The sequence below is a fragment of the Dasypus novemcinctus genome, chromosome 17 (assembly GCF_030445035.2).
Source record: "Dasypus novemcinctus isolate mDasNov1 chromosome 17, mDasNov1.1.hap2, whole genome shotgun sequence".
NCBI classification, from domain to species: Eukaryota; Metazoa; Chordata; class Mammalia; order Cingulata; family Dasypodidae; genus Dasypus; species Dasypus novemcinctus.
Genome location: NC_080689.1, coordinates 40,116,794 through 40,122,793, shown reverse-complemented (window position 1 = coordinate 40,122,793; position 6,000 = coordinate 40,116,794).

Here is a 6,000-nt window from a genome sequence, read left to right as displayed (position 1 = left end):
ACAAAGTTTAGGAATCTTTGATATTGCCAGTACAAGGCCTCCAGATTCCCAGTCATGTGTTCTTTTTACCATACAGCATTACTTAAGTCCTTTTCATTGCATAAAATCTATGGTATTTTTTGTTTAAAACGGTATTTCTCTAGTCAATGAAATGTTGTGTGCTCTATTCAATCTTATTTTAAATTGTATCAATTTAGGGTGCCCATTTATGTTCTATCTGTTTTTTAATTAGAGATTAGATTGTCTTGTGAGAGATTGGAAATAAATATGAAATGCACCTAACATGGCATAAAGAATCAAGCCAACAAATTGTGCTAAAGGCAAATAAATGAATCAATTCAATCAATAAGATCAAATCCAGACAGTTTCTGATTTAAGAGGTGTTAAAGACACAGGACAGCAGATTAGTGATTTATGTCAATTTTTACCAATTCCTGTAAATTTGCTTGATCTTCTCTTTGACTTAAATAGCTGCAGATTTCTGCCCCTTTCTAATACTTGTTATTCCCTCATAATAGATCCTCAGATACCCTTTACTAGTAATAGATGCTATTTTATTAGGCCATGGATGCCTTGTGGAAAGGGATTTTAGTTTGTGAGTCATGCTAGAAACTGGGCAAATAGTGCAATTGATTTGACAGGGCTGAATTCAGAGGAAGGTGTATAAAGTACAATCTAGATGCAATTTCTCTATTTGTTTAAATTTTGTTTAGCTATTTGATGTTCGTAATACTGGTTTAATGGAACTTATCACCTGGCACTACTAAGTCTGCATTCTATCAACACTGTTTTTGTTCAGTTGGTTTATTTATATATGTATAAATGCTTACGTCAATCTCTTATTTGTTTGGTAAGCTTAGAAGGTTAGAGTGTTTTTGTGAACCTTGGTTACCTCATCTATAAAATTATTGCATTTCCCTTTCCTTGTCTAGGAAAGACTCACCCTAATAAGACATCTTCTTGAAAAACCTTGTATAAGCAAAGCCTATAGTTGCAAGACAGTAATTGGCAAGTATCTTAGACAAGAATACACACAGTACATTCTCCTTTGTATTCCCTAGAATACAAAGCCTTAATTTACATGTTCCAATAGCATTTGTCCACAGCTTCCCACTTAACTTAATAATACCTGTTTGCCACATATATTATCTGCTATAAAAAATTCCTTTTGTGCTTCAGGACTATGCTGTATGGTATACACCAGTCATCTGGCCAAGACAAGGCTGCTATTACATTTTGTTGTTGAATATTTCTAATCTTCTAGATCTTCCTTATTTCTTTGGTCTAGAATCATTCAATGGTGTTCACATTTTTTAGTACTTTTAGAAACTTACTTCTGGCTTCGTATACATAAGGCTTAACTACTTGCTCCCTGATTGTCAGTTTTCATAATGAGTCAAAAGAACCATTTATGCATTTTACACAGACTGCAAGTCAATCCCTGTGAAGCTGTAAACAGAGTGAAAGATGCCATTGTCCACCAGGTAACCTGAAATAGCGGCTATTAACATGCCATCAGAGGTTTTTTTTTAGCAACAATAACCAATAGAGACAAGTATGGATAACACACATACCTCTATGTTTGGTACATTCATAATTATTTTACTTAAGATAAACAATAGTTTTAAATCTCTGTTGTCAGTTTACATGTGTAAGGTGATTGAAAAATTTTAGCAGTTAGGGAATTGCGTTCCCTGATAGAATTAAAAGGTTAAAATAAACCTAGAAGAAAATAGAGCAGACATATGCAAAGTAACCTTAAGAAACAGAATAGTTACGATGTCAGTTTGAAATACTCACTTATTCAAATAAAGACATGTCTGGATTATAGTTTACATTGTAGTTTACACTTTTTCCCACACCATTATGTAGGTTATGGCAAGATACATATAGGCCTGTATCTGTCATTGCAATGTCATTCAGGACAATTCCCAAGTCCTGAAAAAACCCCTGTATTACACCTGTGTTTCCTCTCCCTGACTTAGAACCTCCAGTGGCCACCGCCTCCATATCCATGATATAGTTTCTTCCATTGCTAGAATCACAGTAGAATACCAGTAAGTCCACTCCAGTTTGTAATTTAAATATCTTTAAAAAAATAAAAAATATATTAAAAAATAAAATAAAATAAACATATTTTGAAACAAATTTCTTTAAAATTAAAAAAAGGAAATAAGTCTGGGGGAGATCATTGCTCATCTATGCCTGGGTCAAGAAAAGGATATTCATGGATAGCCTGTGAGTTTTATGGTCCTAAGGCCGAACATTCATATAGTGAGATGGCAGTGGACAAGCCTGGTTCTCAATATGCCCTGATCTCTGAATAGCTTTGTCTAGATTGAGACACTAATCTGCTTATTCAAAAATCATCTTCCTTTTTGGGTGATCATTTTTATAGAAAAATTTTACATTGGCATTGAGAAAATGAGACTGTCAAGTGTTTGTGATATTATGGGTTTTATGAGAGTTAAGTATATAATTTAATAATTTGGCATTGTGAATGTATACATCAGTCTTGGGATCTTGATAAATATAAGTCTTCCTCTGGGAGAGGAATCTGTTGTGATTTCACTGACAAAAATTAGGCTTTTGAGCATTTGGGACTGACCTGGTTGATGGTGAATTTCTCGGCCTGTAAGACTTCTTGGGGGATCATTTGATGTTCTTTCTTCCTTGGAATGAATATCTTACCTTCTTACACCAGATTATAACTCTTAATTTCTACATCAACACGAGTACATTCAGGTTCACAAACACTTTGAAGCAATACTTTCATAATTTGCCTGTTGTTTTCTCTTGCCTTTCCGGAAATTACACATGAAAGTAGTGACCTTCCTGTACAAAATTCAATTCTTCATACACTTAATAGGGGGCCTGTCTTAACATTAAGTCTTCTGTATACGAAAGAATGAATTAACAGATGAGTACAATTATAAATGTGAGCATTAAGGAGGGGCTACTTACTGAATTATAAAATTGATAAATGAATATAAGGTCACTGAAAATATTACTGTAAAACTAACTAGGAAAAATGACACCAAGAGTTTCCTGTACCAAAAAAAATCCTCATTAAAAAATTTTATTTTTTTTAGTCTTTTTCTACTTGTATTTTATGAGGTTGATAACACAAATATATATACATATATTTAATTTGATTTCACAATAATAGTATATCCATTTCTAAATGTTTTATAATTTTAAATCACTTACTCTTTGTAAGCATTTTAATGCCTGAATAGTACTCTATGAATGAAATTTATTACTCCCATATTTTTAGATTTAGGTTCTTCTGAATGTTCACTACTGTAAATGAAAATGTTATATGTAATTTTATGAATAGACAGAATTTTTGTTAGACAAGACTATTAAAAGTGAAAATACTAAATAAAATTTTAGATAGATAGTAAAGCATTAATGTCCTTCATGCATACTGAAATTTGTTGCCAAATAATTTTAACAAATTTTGCTTTCAACAAACAGTGTATGAGTGGGAGCATTGTCTCACTTTTTAAAACCATTATTATTCTGATAGATAAAAATGTCATATTACTTTTGCTATCATTTGAATTTCCTTGAATACTATGAAAATCAATCAAAATGTTATAAAGAATACATGATACTTGACCATAGCTCCCAGCTTATGAAAAAAAGCATTATTCATAATGTTCAAGATATGTGTGGCCATCTCCTTGATCACAAACCACCATCAATCCTCTAATTTTTAAATTTATGCCTCTATCTTATATGTAGGTGTCCTGAAGATGTAGTATATATATGTACACATATATTGATATGCATATATGTATGTATACACACACATAAAAATAGTTTTGCAATTTTTATACATGTGTATAAATGATAATACATATGTTCTACTACTGCTTTTTTAGCAACATATATATATTTTTAATCCCCCATCCCTACTCCAGATGGCTCTTTTTTCTGTCTACTCATCTTCTTTAGGAGGCACCAGGAACTGAACCCTGGACCTCCCATGTGGGAGGCAGGCACCCAATTGCTTGAGCCACATCTGCTCCAGCAGCATAATTTTGAGATACTTCCATTTTAATAGATAATTTCATTTTAGTTCTTTATGAATATAAACTATATCCATTCTTTTGTTGATAAATATTAACTGCTAGTTCAAAGAATAATGCCATAAATATTCTGCATGTGTTTCCTTGAATACATGTGTGAACAATTCTCTATTATACATACTAGAAGTGGAATTGTTAGGGCATGAGCTATATGCATCTTTAATTTTATCTATGTTTCCAAGTTGTTTTCCAAAGTGGTTGTATCAATTTATTTCCCAGATAGCAATATAGAATAGTTGTAGTTGCTTCATATCTTTGCCAACGTTAGGTATAGGTATTTCAAACTTTTCTAAATTTTGTTAATTTTTCATTTGATATTTAAAATATTTTAACTTTACAGACGTATAAACCCACAGATAGGATATATTTAGGTTAACCTCTAAAGCAACTTCCAAATCTCAGTGTTTAACACAATTGAAATTTTTATTTTCTTGCTTTCAGTGCATATCAATCGAGATTAGAAGTGTATGGGAGAGGGATTCCTCCATTAAGGAACAAAGGTTTTTTCCATCTAGTATTTCTTCACCAAGAAAACAGAAGATAGAGGAAGTGTGGAGAGTGATTGCTTGACAGGTTGTATATGAGCCTGCCTAGAATTATTGTGGACCATTTCCACCCACATTCCTCTGTTCAGAATTCATTTTTATGGTATAGTTACCTGTAAACCTAGCAACTAAATGTAGGCTAGCTGTGGGCCCAAAAGGTAAAAGTACACAATCTGGTGAGCAAATAGCATATTTCTGCCATAAGAATTATCTTAAATGTTACCATTTTATGGTTTATGTTTAATTTTTCAAATGATTAATTTGTCTAAATTTTTAAAATACGTATATTCATTGACATGTTTCCTCTTCTGTGACTTGTATGTTTATATCTTTGTCCATTTTTTTCTATTGGGTTAATTATCTTTCTCTTATTAAATTTTAGTAGTTCTTTATATATTCTGACTAATAATCTTCTGTTATTATGTGTTGATCATAATTATTCCTATTCTGTGATTTGTCATTTCATTTTTGTGTTTTGAGGAATAATGGTTTAAACATTTTAATTAATTTGAAATTTTTAATGTTTTTCTTTATGACTTTTGATTATTTTTGCATTATAAATACTCTGCAACAAGGTCCATTTATATTTAATGTAATCATTAATATCTTTATGTTTATTTTTCTTTCAACTTGTCACTCATTTTCTGTTGCTTTTTATCTCCTTCCCTGCCTAATTTGAAATAACTACCTTTGTTTTTCTAATTTGCTCTATAAGTTTGATAGTTATATATTCTGTGGCTATTCCGTTAAGTCTACTACAGATTATAACATGAATGCTTACTATATTATCTACTATAATTAATAATTTAACTTTTCCCAGTTAATGCAATGATTTTATGAATATTTGTCTCCATTTGTCTGCTACCCACAACATGAATGCACTTGGTGTGTATATTTTAATTACATACATTTTTTAAGTGCACAAGATATTTTTATTCTTATTATTTTATGCAGTTAATATCTACTGTGTCAGTTTGGCATTGTTTATGAATTCCAAAAATAGTTATTGGATTATGTTTGTAAACTGGTCTATCAGAGGTGTCACTTTTAATTGCTTAAATTATAATTAGGACTTTGATTGGACCACATCAGTAAGGCATTGAGTACCTGCCCCTTGGTGGGTGGGGACTCACAAAGTAAAGACATGGCAAAAGATAGAGTTGGAAGTTTTTGAGCTGAAGCCCAGGAAGTAAGCTCACAGAGGAGCAAAGCAGCTGAGCCCAGAGAGAATCAAGCCCTGGGGAGAAAGACAGAGCTAGTTGCCTGAAAATCTACAGCTAGCCTTATGGAGAGAGCAAGGCAACCAAGCCTGGAGAGAAACAAGCCCCAGGAAGAGAGGAACCCAGGAAGCCTGAACT